A 16,452-nucleotide genomic window follows, 5' to 3' on the forward strand; every position below is an offset into this window, starting at 1 on the left:
TCACTTTTTTCTCACTCATTAACCTCCTTCCCAGAAAGAGAGGCATTTCAGACATAATAGCCCACAAAGAAGCACTGTAAACTTGTCCTGCCCACTTGTATCTTTGACCTGAGAAGAGGAAAGGCAAAAACTACTTGAGAACCAAGTCAGTGAGTTTTGGAAACCTCTGGAGCCAGAAAGTGCTGTGGGTGTTTTGATTGTGCAAGCTATCTTTGAAAGAGCAGCCATTGCCATGTGAATGTTTATTAATCATGAAAATGTTGTCAGCTCTGTTTCCAAAAATGTAGGTGACATTTTCTTTAAACCACTCTAAAAGATTTTTCCCCTATATATGTTGGTCTAAGTTCCCTCCCCTCTTAGAAGAAAATTATTATTGTGTTTTTAAATTCAGTATCCAGTTACAGTAGGAGCGTGTTTTTTCACTTTTTGGCAAGAATAATTTAAATCAGTTCCTGGCTGAGCTTTTTCAGTCATTGTTGAATTTTTCTTTAGAAAAATATTGGGTTTGCTCACTGCTTATGATTAATTTTGAAGCTAAGAGAATGATGCCTGAATGGAAAAATAAAAAATAAAAAAAATACAAAAAAACCAAATTCATGCCATCCATGTCAGCCATCTCCAATTTCAAATAATTTTTTTGTAAAATGATTGTGAGTGGATCCCTCTTGACATGAAACACAGTATCTGAAAGTCCATGAACTATCATAACTCTCTGAGCATTTTGGTAAGCTCAACCACAGATTTAACTGTAACACTTTCACTGTTTTTCTCCTGATTCTTTGCTCCAGTTTCTTGTAGTTTGCAGAAAAATGTTATGTCTCTTCATGGACTCTTATTAGTGCAGATAATCCTTCTTATTGACTTAGGTGGACAGAAAGTACTAGTATTAAAGTATTTAACAGAGGTTATTTTAAATTTTTGTAGGCGTGGAGATGATCTGGGTTTTTTGCTGTACTTCGGCTTTCTGGAAACATAATTCACTGGGAGTATTCAACAGAAACAAATATGTTTCTTCAGGCGAAGGCATTAATCAACTGTGGTCTTGCATCCGGACCCTCCAGTCTTTTATGTGGCCAGCAAACATTCCTATCAGGGGGGACACTCACCTCTCCTCTTGGTGCTGAACCACATCAGAAAAGGGTGTCTGCTTGAGATGAGAGACAAGCTCATGATTGCTTCCTTTTTTCTAATTTTCTCTTTGGTTTTTGTTTCTTTCTCTCTCTCACCAGGCTCCATTCAGATGCATTTGAAATGTGAAAGTTTTCCTGTTCAGAATATTTCGTGCTGGCTGAGCATGCACAGCTGGTTGTATTGGAGCTTGCCTTACAGTTAGTGGGCAGCTGCTGATGCTTAGCACCAAACATCAGCTTGTTTCACCCAGCCTTCGATACCTAATGCTTCGCTCTGCTGGAAAGCACAGGGCTCTATACTCCAGTGCTCCATAGTTACATATTTGTCTTCCATATTTCTTAAGGCAAAACTCACTGTGTTTCTCTGGTGTGCTTAAAATTCAAATACCATGTTTGCTGTCAACAAGTCATCTGATTCAAGAACCTTTGACTTTTTCTTTTTTTTTTTTAAAGAGGAAGATGAGGAGTAGCAATCTTCACATCTTAAAAATATTATGCCTCTAGGGGACCGGTCATTATCCTGCAGTAGGTATTTCAAGTTCCCAAATCAATGGAGAAGATCAGGGATGAAGATGAAAGACGCAGCTAGTCTTGACCCTTGCCACTTTTATTTTTTTAAGTCTCCTTCAGTGCTGATCATGCAAAGAGTTGAAGTTAGGCTTATTTTACCACCAGCCAAGGTGGAGAAAACTCATCCTTCTTTTGAACTTATCCTTCTTTTCTCCAAAGGCTTTTTGAAACAGCCTCAGGTTTAGGGTTAATGTTTTGTCTTTCTATTGCTCAAGACTTTATTCTTTGCCTAAGGAATTTCTGAGAATATTCCTTTCTTCTCGTGTTGTAATGACCATCATGTCATGACAGTAATGATGACAATCATGACAGACGATCTAGTTTTACAACCCTAGAACTAGGAATTTGAGAGCAGGTATGTCATCATAAAAGCTTTTGTGCTGAAACAGGGCTAAGTATGATAAATGAATAATTTACTTTGTGGGTTGCTGGAGATTGTTCCTTTAATGCAGAAATATGTTCTGCTTTATAGTGAACCCTGAAGTGTTAAAGTGTGTCAGGTATTAGGAAACAGAAGGCTTCTCCATATGGACATGGACAAAGTTATTATCTCTGCTGCTCTGCAGAGCAAATTTTAAAAATTACAAGTTATTTTGTAAAGGATGAACACTACCTGCTATTTTGCTTCTATTAATCAACCTTATTTGCATTGTCTATATACACCAGCAAATCAGCAGCATTTTGAGTGAGCTAAGAACCACCTAAAATGTAATCTCTGTTTTTAAAACAGATTAATGTGCATTAACCTCACTGTGGCATTCTGAAAAAAATTTTTTGATGACACCAAGGTCCCAATATAAGGTTTATTAAAAGTTTAGGAATAGAAAAGTTCAGACAACAGTCTCTTAAAGAAAGAGAGAGATTATAGTATCTTACTTGAAACTTCTTAAATTTTCATGATTTCAAAGGCATGCAACACTTCCTTGAAAATAGAATGTCTTTCAAAGTGTATCTTGTAAGCCTCTTCCTCTGAAGTTGTAGGTTAGAGATGTTGAAAGGTTTCATGTTATTTTAGTCACCCAAAATGCAGAATCCTCATGTGACTATCATGGGTAAAGAGGCATGCTTTCCATGCTTAGTCCTCACATTGTGGTTGAATGTGGGACTCCCTTTTGATATTATGAAGGAAAAGATTAAACTTTTTCCACAATGAATTTCACTGAAGGAAGCTTCCCCCCATAATTAGTTAATGCCCTCTACACGTTTTCTCAGCAGTGACCAACTCCTATTAGTGCAATATTTAGACATATTCTTGATCATGTAAATTTTAGCATATGCTTTAACATAACTTGTGGAACATTAAACCCCCAAAGTGCATTAGTCACAGTTTTAGATTAATCCTTAGATTAAAACTCAAATGAGGTTTTAGTAATCTCTTAGATTCCAGCTTCTTCATAGTCTGTAAAGACTTTAATTTATTAAATGTTCACCTCTCTCTAGCTTGCTCCTCAACAGATGTGGCTTGATCCCTCTTTGTGCCAAAACTGTGCTGTGACTCATCTGTTTTTAGTGTGAAGGGATGGAAGGACCATGGGGGGAAGGTCACTGGAGACTTGTGAGTTTCCAGTCTAGGCACATTTTCTCTGTCACCAAAATACTGTCTTATATTCTTTGACAATTATCAGGAAAGGTTTTCTCTGTAAAATGAAAAATCATACCCCATATTTTTGCATTACACACAAGTAAGTTCCTTCCGTGTCATAGGAGCTGCAAAATTTAAAGTCTAAAGCAAAGAAATAGCCAGCTTAAATTAAGAAATTAATCAATTGTTATTAGTTTTACCTCAAACCCAAACGTCTTGAAAAATGACATTTTAACTGCTTCAGTGTCAGAGATAACCACAGCACCTTACTTATTCTCAAGTTTTGTAAGCTCTGCCTGGGAATGCAATCTGCTGCAGTTGCTTGCTTTAAGAGATGTCTGAGTGACATATTAATGACCCCTGTTTGAGAGAACCATATTCAAAACATGTTTGATCTCGTGTTAGCATGTGAGGACTCCTTATAGACCTTTAAATGTTCAACTCCTCATGCTATTATCAAGATAGTTTGGGTTTTATAAACTGAAGTTACTGAAATGTGAGTCAATACAATTTATTGTTGATACTGGAAATCTACATCTGAAAAATACTGTAAAATCTAATCAAAGCAGCATTTGGTTTGTGCTGGGTATTCTGAAAGGCCATTTTTTACATTTTTTTCTGTCTTTTCATGTACTTTCCAACAGAGATCTGCATAGTTATTTATATTCATATTTCTGTAGTCTTTTTTTGATTAACACAAGGTTTATGTGTTGTATTCATTCAGTTTGGTAATCTTTGGTTCTTAGTGAGATTGCATAAAAAAACACACAAACAACCCTTTCTCACGTTTGAGCACTGTGAGTAACAACTCGCAGTTGGTACTGTGAAGACAGAAGATCTCCTGATGAAAGTATCTCATTGTCATCTCTGAAATGTAGTTACAGCACCAGAGAATGTGGAGGCAGCATTGTCTCATTGAAGAGTAAAACCAGCTAGATCACTGCTTTTGTTCATGGTTTTATTCCTAAATACTAGCCCTTACTATTACTTCCACACCTTTGTTCCTTCACACCTGAGGCTGAAATAGGCCATGTTTGTTTTGGTGGGTTTTTTTACTTTTACTGGGTTTCTTTCTTTAGTCCTCATGCTCAACACACATCATCTTTTACGATGGGAAGTTTGCTGATTCTCTTTGTAACTTCCTGTTGGTTCCCATGAGCTTCGTGGACAAAGACTTTTACTAATACTGTCATAAAAACTTCATCTTCAGCTGACAGGAGGGTTTTAAAAATTAGGAGCAGAAACAATTATGTTAATAAAGCATATTTATTTTAGACATGATAAGTGCTTTATGATCTGGGAATAGTCAGATTTTATCATTGAGGCTGAATTGTTGAGCACAGCAGTATTACTAGTTAGGAGGTAAAATTGATCTGGAAAAAAATAGTTTGCGTTATCAGTTACTTCTCTGTCAACCTTCTATCCCTCTTGATCAAGAAACGAAGTCCTCAGAAAATGAATGTACAAAACAAATGTCTGTTGTACAGCAAGATGTTCTTTAATTTACTTCCTTTTGTTTAAAAGTGATGTCTGTTTAGCACATTGGTTTAGATATGATTTAAAGCAGTTGACATGACAGATTGAAAACTTAAAATGTAGCATGAATAATACACAGTAAATTTATGTTGGGATGTTTTTATTCACTAGGGAGCCCTGAATAAGTTAGCAGCACTTGCAGCCACAACTTGTATACAGGGGAATAATTTGTATTTATTTTTTCCTTCATGGAGCTAAATTATGTATATACATGTGTATATATATACACACACACATATATGAATGTACATGTTTATGTGTGTGTTTTCATGCATAATATATGAGTACATGTATACACATATAGTCAGCTGAGATTCACACACACATGCAATCCATGCAGTTTATTAACAGTTAGCATATCATCTCTAAATGGAGCTTACTGCAATTTGAGATGTGCCCTGCTAGGAGCTAATGAGCAAACTCCTGCCTAATATTGACAATTAATCAGGCATAAAAGCATCTAGGATCAGGACCCATTGCCAAGCAGAGAAGACTCATACAGACTTCAATGGAACATGATATGTGAACAAATTTGTCTAATTGTATATCAGTCCTACGAACAAATTCCCACCAAAAGACTTAATTATCCACAGTACAGAAGCAATGGATCTATCTCAGAATGTTACTGGCTTTTTGGTTTGTTGTAAGCCATTTACCGTAACTAATAAATTGAAGGAAGTATCATTATGTTTTCTTGCCAGTGTTCCTATTTTAATTGGCCTTGTATACTTGAGCCAATATCTGTGCATTGACTAGAGTAACTGAGTAATGATTGCACAATAAAAAGTGATCACTATTGGCTGAATACTTTTCTTCCATTGATGTGGGAAGATTTGTTCTCTCTGATAAAATTAACCTCAAAAATAAAAAAATCCCCAAGCTAACAAAGAGTGCAGTAAAAGGTTCAACCTTACAGTTTATAATAAAAGAATAAAAATGTAATTGCTAATATAGAAAACACATATTTGTTCAGGTTCTGTGAGCTTAATACTGCTAAAATATCTGTTATACAACTTTTTTTCTTCTAGAATAAAACTGTGTACTGCTTTCTAGTTTAAAATCATGGTACAGCCTTTTTTTTTTTAGCAACATCAATAGAAAGCCTGTTATGACACACAACAGAAAACCACTTGAAGTATTGCTGTTACTCACTACAGAAGAATGATTTGTGCAAAGATAAGATGCTTTGGCCTTGAGACACACACGAGTAAATTGGGTAGTTTTCCTAAGAAGCATGCTTGTTGAACTGTTTTCCTTTTCCATTTCAGTTGACAATATGGATCTGTAGTATATTGTTGGATCTGCTGTGTGATAACACAACAAAGCCTGTGTTCTGCTCTCAGCAGTGCTATTTATACCTTGTAACATTTTTCAAAGTACTGCTTTAGTGCTCTTCCACTGTTCAAAAAAAAAAAAAAAAAAAAGCCCAACCAAAACAACACAAGATAACCTGTCTCCAAAACAGATAAATAAATAAATAAATAAAAACAGCCATAAGTCAGCTTCAAGCCTGGATATTTCCCTGACAGTGAAGCTCCTTTTTCAGCTGATTTACAGAGGAAGAGTTGTGTATTGCAAATTATGTAATATGAGCCAGAGAGTCCACCCTTCACAACTGGAGAAGGCAAGAGCTGCTCAGATCATTTTCTTAAGCCTATTACTGTGAATGGAGAGGAAGGACTGGGATTGGGCTGAGGGCTGATGAATAGCTCTCTCCCAAAAATCTCCACACCAGTGAGGGCAAAAGCTTCCAGTCTCAAGTGGAAGGCAAGAGCAGTGAAGGAAGCAGGTTAAGCACCTTCTAATTTTCATTTGAAGATGGCTGATAGTAAGAAAGCTCAGTATGACTGCTGAGCTTTCATACTGAAGTGTATCTTCATGTGGTCTCTGAGAGGGAGAGACCCTTCTGTCCTGGATGCCAATCAGCTGTGGTCAGCCAGAAGCTGAAGTGATGCTTACTCATTGCTGGAAGTCAGGGGAAGAAGCAGGAAGAGATTTATGCTAGGCAGCAGCACAAGGCTTAAGTCAACCTTGGGCAGCAAAGAGAAGTGAAAAAAAGAGGCTGCTAATAAATTTATAACTGGTATATTTTGAAATATATGGGTCACCAAAACCAAAGCAAGACTAGGCATGGCTTTCCCTTATACTCAGAATTCACACTTTCCTGGTTGACACTGAACTGCTTGGCAAAGGTCAGCTTTTAATATTGACCATTTTATGTGAGTGTAGATGTGTTTGTGCATGTCCATGCCACGCCTAAAAATCAAAAAAATTTGATGGCCACAGATAAAATTATTAATTTCTTCTAAAGTTACAGTACACAGTGAGATTACAAATCAGGAAAAGATATATCCAATAACTTATATTGGGGAGTGGGTGTGTGTGTGTGACTAGTTTTTTTATTATTATTATTATTATTATTATTATTATTATTATTATTATTATTATTATTATTGTTATTATTGTTATTATTGTTATTATTTATTTTTATTTCCTGTTTTTCTAATAAGCAAGGCAAAGATGAGAAAGAAAAAAATTAAGGAAGAAAAAATACAAAGCTTCATTAATTGACTTCTTTTAGCGCCCAAATATCCTGATAAAATAATATAAAATGGCTGGATATCGCCTCTGTGGCTTCAATATAGATAACATGCTTTTTAGCAACACAGAATGACTTTTTTTTTCATGAGTGTAGGAAAAAAATTAATATGAAGGACATTATATTCTTGGGCATAAACTTCAGAAGATGGGTTATCTTTCTATTAAGGACATCTCTCATTTTCTATAGATAGATAATTTCCTCTCTTTTTGAAAAAAATATTTGTCTTGGCTAATCACAATAAAAGGGAAATATATTAACAGCTGTACTGTCATAAATCTGCTTTTCTCTTAATTCATAGTAAATCAGCAGTTTCATGGATAATTTGCTACACCCAAAGCACACAGACATGGAAATACAGCCATCACAGAAAATTTTCTACTGTAAGGAATAGGAAGAAAAACTGCTAAAATCAGACATAGCACCTTTAAGCTTCTCTTTTTTCTTGCTGTCTTTCCTAAATAGAGCCTTTAGAACTGCTGGTACCTCTCAAAACAGTAATTATTCTTTCATTAAAAGTCTTCCCTCACCAAACTCACAGTCTTACAATTAAGAGCCAAGACAAAACCATGCTAGGTTTAGCACTCTAGGGCAGCACTCTAAAGGAGGAGGTTGCTGAAACTTGGATCTCTCCTTTATTCCCCCTGCAGCTCACATTACTTTGCTATAATTTTTGGCATGGTCACAGCACCACACTAAATCAAAAAGGAACAACTGCCTTTGCCCAGCTCTAGGTTGTTCAATTTTTTTTTCTACATGCTTACCCTCTTACCCATTGGAGTATCTGAATGGAAAATACTGAAAGCAGTTCTATAACACATATGTTGCAATTGAAAATAAAATACCTGTGACAGTATATGTGTGTATACATACATACAGGTACAGATACATATAGAAACATAGATACATAGATAGATAATAATAAATACATATATATCTATAAAATATACATAAATGCATATATCAAGTTGAAATTTCAAGACAGCATAGAATGGTTCTATGCTGTCTTGATTTTGGGTGTTTATTTTTAATGTGCTAATATATAAACATTTTAAAATGTTTAATACATTTCATTGACTGTTGATTCTTCACCTGGTTCCTGATCCAGGTACACTGGGACAGAGCAATGATGTCAGAGAAGGACAGTCACATCTCTGCAGACTTTGAAGAAGCAGGTGACATCAAGGTGAGGAGCAGATCATCTTCCTCAGTGTTTGGGAGCTGTCTGATGTTCTAGGGAGAACAATCCTCAATGCAAAGTATATTTTGAAGAGCTAAAATTATTTAGCAATTGAAAGCAAACTTTTGAAAACCATTTCGGGATTTGGGGTGTTTTTTACTTTTCTATTGGAAAATTAATAGGAAAAAAAAAAAAACAATCAGGGAAGGAATTCTTATGTCCGAAAAGTTTATGTTTCAAAATATGCTTGCCAGCTGGTGTGAGCCTGGGCTGTTTTTGAGCCTTTTCTCCAGGCTCTATCAGTTGTTTTGAAGGCTGATATAGAGCTACATGTGAGGTCTGGAGAGAGAGAATTGCAGTGCCTACCTGCAGTCAGCCAACAGGTTTGGGATACCTAAAAACAGCACGACTCTTGAGTCACCGAGTGCGTTATGCTTTTTTGCCTGTATGCACCGGTGACACTCAGCTTTTGCTTTCTTTTTAGTTCCTAATTTTCCTTTTTAGTTCTGCCTCAAAACATTAGCATTTAGAGGTGAAGTCATGCACATGTTGCTTTTACCATCTAATAGTGATTAGTAAATATGAGGAACAACTGCTCCTGCTAATTTTCCCTTGAAAAGCAGCAAAAGCAGTGTCTGGTGGGGACACCCACTGACTCATCCATCCTCTCTTCAAGAAAACATAAAAATAAGCCATGAAGGTAATGCATAGGTGAAGAGACAAATTTTTGAGATAGCTACAGTTTGATGCATACAGAAGTTCTTGGACTCTGAAAAGAAAAATAATTTCCCTCCAGACTAGTGAGATTCTTTGTAGAAGCCGCTGAAGTACAATACTTTTATCCAAGCAACACAATGTATCTCTTTCTCCAGAAAGCCTTGAAGTAGAGTCCTAACTGAGAGGTTGTAATGAAAATGCAAGTAGTCATGGGATTAGAGGCAAAGTTCTTTCCTGAGTTTCAATCTCATTAAAGGGGAGAAAAAATAAAGCTCAGGAAAACCTGAATTTCAAGGTGGAAGAGGGATTAAAACCAAACCTTGCTCCTGCAGACTCCTTTCCTTTGAGCTGGGTCTGTAGTACATGGTTTTCAATTGCACTACATGCGTTTACAAGGTAGTGTATACATATGTTATGTATGTATGTGTTATTATGTAACATGTGTGTGCTGGTTTATTATTTTTAATTTTTTATCTATTACACCTTTATTACAATATGATACTGTTACAGACGTAGAGGAAGAAATTAGTTAAATTCCTGACATAGTTAAAAAGCACTGAAATTTTTTCAGAAGCATTTATGAAGTTCCTACATTACAGAAGTTCAGAAGACTGCTAAAAAAGAAGGTGGTACTGTTTGTACAAATATTCGAAATCTTAATAGTCAAAAGTATAGAATAGGAGGAGAGAGGTAGACTTTGTAGAAGACAGCATGAAACTGGGCTTTAGTTCCTGAGAGAGGCTGTGAAATACAAGTCATTAAAACTTTGTAAAGGGACAGTATAACTTTTTAAAATGAATCTTCATAGTAACACAGTCAGAAGTAAGATAAAATGTAAATTTCATGCTTATGTGCCTTAGAGAAAGATACTAAGACAGAAGTTAATAAGAGAAACTATTTGTGTTAACATTCATTGCAGTGAAATACCATTTTTTGTTCCTAACTTAGAGTTATCAAGGAATGTATTATAAGTCTGAGGAACATCATTTTTTGTCACATATCGGCCTTTTCATATGATAAATATCTTTTTAAAAATGTATGTAAGTTATGCTTGTAAATATCCTTTAAATAACCTTCAAGCATTTCTTCCATATATTGAAGATAAAGGAGAAATTTGATTTTGATATTTTCCTGATTTTAAATGACATACAGAAAAATATGTATATATTTTATAGTTTAAACATGTCTAAGCTTTACATTTTCTTTTAATGAGGACATTAGAAGCAAAAATGACATGTGTTGTGCAATGTTGCTGCCACAGAAGTAGAAAAGAGAAAGAGTACAAAATTCAGGATTTCTGTCAGCGATAACTTGATTATTTTGGTGATTTGGATATGAACATCACTAATTTTAAGTGTAGCAGAGCACCAGCTAAAGGCAGGAGGATGCTGCCTTGGCCCTGAGCAGGTCATCAGAGCCACTGCTCTCAGTGGGTGTCCCTTTGTACGCAAGAAAAGCCAGGTGAACTTCACCTCCCCTCCCACATGAATCTCTGCACCACTGGGAATGGGAGACTAACAGAAAAAAAAAAAAAAAAACTTCAGCAAGAAGCATGGCAGAGAGGGGAAAGGGCTGGAATCAGAAAAGGAGCCGCCGTAAGAACTGTTCAGCAAGGTGTGCCTTACCCACCAAACCCAATTGCTTGTGATGCAACAGCACAAACATGAATCCAAATTTTTGGAATATTTATTGGAAAGGCTACTTAATTTGTTCTTTTCTTTTAACTTTCTTTAGAAAATTGTAGTTGACTAGAGCTAATTACACTTAAAATTATGTGATTTCAAATTTAATTGAAGAACTGATCCACAGTTATTTATTGATAGCAAAAGATTCAATAGATATGTTTGTAGCTCACCACATTGTAACAGAAGGTATATTTAAATCATTCTTTATGAAAATATGGGGAAAGCAAACAGAATTTTAAAATAAAATTTCTTTAAAATAGAAACTATCTCAACTTACCATTTCATGAAACAACTGTCCATGTCCTTATTTTGTTTTTGTTTAATGTAGATTATGCATTTAAACTTTCTGGGTTCAATTGTTCAACAAGTTTAGAGAACAACTTAGAGGAGATGGGAGATAATATATTTTCTCTCCCTAAAATTATCCAGTTAAAGGTGTCTGCAAAAAACTTCCTTGCCCCTCTTTAGAAACAAAAATCACCTTTGGGCCAAGAAAAAGAATCTAAAATTCCAGACCCTGAGGAACTGATTGAGAAAACTCATAACAAGTGAAATAGGTGAAAAAACCAACATTTCCCAAGTGTTCCAGAACTAGCGAAAAAAAATTTCTGTGTGTATATAAAAAATCTTGCAAAAACATATCCAAATAATCATGTCAAATATAATTTCTCATTAGCCTTATATAGGTAAAAATGTTTAGCAACACTAAACAATAAGGTATTCAAAATATAGAACATCTAGTTTAATGCAGATTAATTTTTAACAAGAATTCCTATGCAGTAGGCAGATAGTTCCCACATTCCATTGTGATTGACAAGCCTGACATATGGAATAGTTCACAAATTCCCAGGTGACTGACAGATGGAGAATAGAAAGGCGGATAAAGTTGCCTAGAGAGCTGAGGACGATTTCATATTCAGCGGTTTTGATCAAAAGGATTCCAGATCTCACACTAAATTTAGCACCGCTGGCAATTAGTGCATGATTTATTCAGTCCTTTCATTTGCTGGTTGACAAATGGAAAACAAGCACAAAATTAAAAATAAGTTTATTTCCAGCATTTCGGATATTTAAAATGTGTGTGTCTTTGTTTGCACATAAATTAACATGAGATGAATTTATAGTGAGATTAAATCTGAAATGGAGATGCAAGCAATAAATAAGAGCTTTTTTATGTATCTTTCAGGCAGAACAGGTGTTTGAATTAAGAAATACTAATATGTTTAGCAGCATGACTCCACCTTTAGCATTAGGGAGTTGATGTTTCCCTAAATTTAGAATAATCTTTCCACAATTTAAGATTCTTTCATAAGCTTCCAGCATAGGTGGCCATCTGTAAGTCAATACTAATGCTTTTTAGACCAATAATAATAAGGATAAGCTATCCCCATGCTTTTTGAACACAATTGAAGAACTGCAATTTTCCTACTGATGTGTCTGCATAATTCTTACAAGTGGCAGTTAAACACAAACAAAAAGCAAGGGAGTCTTCCCAGTAGTGGAATACGTCATTATTTATGAAAAATAGAAAGGAAACTCTTCAGATCCGCTAGCAAAACTTGTTGAAGCTAGAATCCAATTTCTCATCTATTTTTCTGACTTTGGAGTGAAGAGTCATTTCCTCCAAAATAATTAATTCATGTGAGCCTTTTGAATAGAATATGGCAATATCTCATCCAAAACAGCATGGTATTCCACTCCTGGGGCAACCTGTGATCTGGGAAGTTTCAGGTGTGCTTGCAATGGAGAAACCAATCTATAAAGACTGATAAAAAATGTTAATTTCTAAATAAGAAAGTTAATTTCTAAATCTAACCCTGAATTTAGTGAGCTTGTACTTATTCTGAGGGATAATGAAAGCAACATGAAATTCTGGGTACATCTTTTAAAACCACAACTACTGTTCTAAATCGTTTGTGGAAATACCATAATTTTCAGCCTATAAGGGTATAAGCCTGTAAGTCTTCAAAAGTTTATTTTTTGCAACAAATAGAGAGATGTTAAGCTAATCATAATGCAAAAAATGGCCAAACAAAAAGCTGCTGCTCCTGGTGAAAAGGTATAAACTACTGACGGGAAATGTTTTAAATCCTGAAACTTAGAGAACTGAGAATAAAACCTGCCTACTATAAAATTTAAATTTAAAAATATAAATAAATTAAAATAATTTTATAACCACTTCTACTTTTTTTTTCTGGCTACAGAAAGCTGGAAATAGTAGCAGGTAGTGGTGCGGTGTAACTCTGTGGTACACCTATCTCCTAAGACAGAAATATGTTTCCCAAGCCTCTGTGAAAACTCAGCTCATTGCTTCAGGAAGTCATTGAGCTAGCATGACACCAGCATCGCCCAGCCTGAGGAGCACAGCACACTTTGTGCTTCCTTGCACTCAATTTCCCATCTTCGCAAGAACCTGTGGTTTATTATTACCATTTTCTCCTCCTCTGGATATCTCTTCCTCGCTCCCAGCAGCAACCCAAAGTAATTCCCAGGCAAGCAGCCTCAGAGCAGACTTTTTTTTCTTTTACAGAATTCCCTTCCCAGTGCCCTTAAGCACTAGAGCAAAATAAAATCATTGTCTCTCCATAAATGTAATTCTCCTCAGATTTTTTGCACCTCTGAAACACAATGTCTCACAATAAGTCTCTCAGCTCTTCCCCTTCCTCTATACTTATTTTCACATTTAAGAATAAAAAGAAAACAACAAAAAACCCACAAAACAAACAAACAAACAAAAACAACAACAACAAAAACCCCAAAACAAAACAGAAGAACACACCAGTAGCTGTTGCATTCACAGTACCTACAGCTGTGGCCTACATAGCAACTTTTGAGTGAATGTGTAGAATACCCATATTTTTTGGGATGAAGGAGAACATCTCATAGAGAAAATACATATGGTAGATTGTCCCTAGATGATCTAGGAGGATAGAATTTTTGTCTGCTCATATAAGTTATGGTATTTCCTCTGTCTATTCCAGATCCTAAAAGATGAGCACTTGATTCACTGAATCACTGGGATTTACACACATCTAAAACTTACTTGGTCCAAAATAGTTTTCTTCACCTTTGGGGACAGGAGAGAAGGCAGCAGGAATTAAAAGGGAAGTACCATGCACTTGCTAAACCCTTCTAATAGGCTAAGAGCCTGGAATACCTGCTCCACTTGGGAAATGTAGAGAGCAGAGCAGCATCGATGTTCTCTCCTCTATTGCATCTAAGCAGCAAATGTCACCATCTTTCCAAAAAAGGCACTCTGCTTTCATGGGCACAACCATGAAGCTGCCATTGTGCAGGAGACTCTAACTGATTGGTAACTCTATCACTGTTTTCCAAGATGTGCCTGTTTTGCTCTTTTCAATTTTTCTTCTTGTTCCTTGTAGTTTTTTCTCTTTTTCTGACAGACAGGAAGGCAGTGCTTACTGGTTTCTGCTAAGGCAATGTCTCCTTTTACTACACAGCTACACAGACTAAAGACATGCATTTAAAATGTAATGTGAAATTCTGTAAATTCAAATTATTCCAGGCAGGTTGGATCCAATCCAAACACTGGATTTTTTATGCTTCTGTCCTGTGGTTACCAGTGCTCAACATTCTTCATTATTCTGTGATGAGTGTTGTTGCTTGCTTTGTATGAGTATGCTAGGAATAAAGTTTTGCTGAACTGGAAGTGGAGCTGATCCAATTTTCATCCCTTCTTTCTTGCCATCATCACTATGAGTGGCAGTCAGAGACATTAAGGAGTTCCCAATATCCCCATTATGATTTTTTTTTTTCATTTGTGTTCTTCATTAACCAATTTTTAAATCCTTGGGTCAAAGATCTGTCTTGTTCATCTTTTGCTGGTGAGGCCCTGCACCTAATGAGGAGGGCATGATCGCACCAGAGCTGGCTGTGAAGTAATAGAGGAATCAGAGAGGCAAGAATTTGTCTCCTTGTAAGTTGCCTTCCCTGTACTTGAGTGAATACCGATAACCAAAACTTCATTTTTTTCTTGTGTAGTTCAGATAGTTCATTTGGTGAATTGTTTACTACATTGACTGTTTTCACATGGTATTGTTTCTTTGCCATGACTACATGACTAAACTTTTAAATAAGATACTAGGTGAGTAATGAAGAGAGTGAATTCACTGGTAGCAAAAAAATCAGATTTGAGTCACATCTTCATGAATCTGTCTTTCATTATTTGACCAGCTGGAGTTTATATCCATCACTATTTTAGCCTCTGCTGATTTTTCACTTCATCATAATGTTTTGGTTAAATTCAATAATCTTCTTTCTGGGCCAGATTCTGCTTTCAATTATGTTAGTGTAAATCTAGAAGAACCTCACTAAAGGACAGTATAGTTATTTTTATTTATTCCAGTGTAACACAAAATGGAGATTGTCTGCTTTACATGTGCTGCTAGGTCCCTATTTTATTCTTTAAAATCTCTTTATTTGTTTACAGACACAGCATTTTTCCCCAAAAACCTTTATCACTTACTCTGCGTGTGTTGTAAGGAAGGAGAGAAGTGTTCTTCCCTGATATTTTTTTCTTAGCCCTTTTATTTTTCTCTCCAGACACTATATTATGTGTTTAACTACTTAATATTATTTCCTCCCTGTCCACCCATCTGTTTATTTTAGTTGCTTCTTCCTCTTGGCTGGCTTCTGTATAGACTCTCCCCATATGCCTGCTAGGAATGTGAATGAATATGATTAACAAGCACTGAAATGCACAAATAAGATCTTGCTTGAAACTCTGTTTCAGGATCTGCGTATGGTGGGTGTTTCAGACCGTGTCTGCTTCTCAGCACATTAAATATCCTGAACATAGGTGTGCAGACAGGAGCGAGTCCACACGACGAGACGGTGTTTCCTTGCCACTGATGAGCTGGTCTGTGAAGTGATCCTTTCTGCCTAATAACCCTCTTCGTGCACTGTAGCAACAGTGGCTAACAGCTCTGCAGAGAAGCATGTGCTGTGCATTTGCATCTGTGGAGCAGATACGCAGAGCGGAGTCCTGCCAAAGCCTCTGGAAGTGTCACATCTTACATGGGTGTTGCAACTTCCTCTGCCTCTGCACAAGCCCTACCGCTGCTGAATTCTTCCAGAGCTCTGCTAGCTTTTACACATATAATTTAATCCAGTGTTACTTCTCTGCATGAAAGTACCCTGTGGAGTTCTGCTTACCGAGGGCTTCCTGTTGTAGCAGAGGTTGCAGCAGCATGCCAGAGACCTTCGAGTCTTTGTGACGAAGCAACAGGTTGAGAGAGCTGAGAAATTAAGACTGTGGGAAAAAAGATGGCAAAGATTAAACCTACCAAAGCTTAGCATAATGAGTTCTGTGACTGGGAATAGCTATCAGCTCAGCAAGTTATGCAAAATAAATCCTGAACCCTTGTTCCTTGCCTTCTGAATGCTCTATCTGAATCATCTTAAGGCTGATTTTCTGAATCATTTAGCTGTAT

At 36.2% G+C, this 16,452-nt stretch overlaps 1 long non-coding RNA gene across 2 annotated transcripts in view; it reads left to right on the forward strand.

The window, feature by feature from the left end:
* Positions 1–15,870, forward strand: part of LOC134415236 (uncharacterized) — a 92,149-nt gene extending 76,279 nt beyond the window's left edge. The window contains exons 3-4 of one of the 2 annotated variants that reach the window (XR_010026971.1): positions 8,526–8,603; positions 15,753–15,870. This is a non-coding gene — a long non-coding RNA (uncharacterized LOC134415236). Of the gene's footprint in view, positions 1–8,525; positions 8,604–13,980; positions 14,301–15,752 lie in introns of those variants that run through there. The other variant, XR_010026972.1, reaches the window with a different exon arrangement.
* Positions 15,871–16,452: the final 582 nt, after the last annotated feature.

Source organism: Melospiza melodia, chromosome 2 (assembly GCF_035770615.1).
Source record: "Melospiza melodia melodia isolate bMelMel2 chromosome 2, bMelMel2.pri, whole genome shotgun sequence".
NCBI lineage: Eukaryota > Metazoa > Chordata > Aves > Passeriformes > Passerellidae > Melospiza > Melospiza melodia.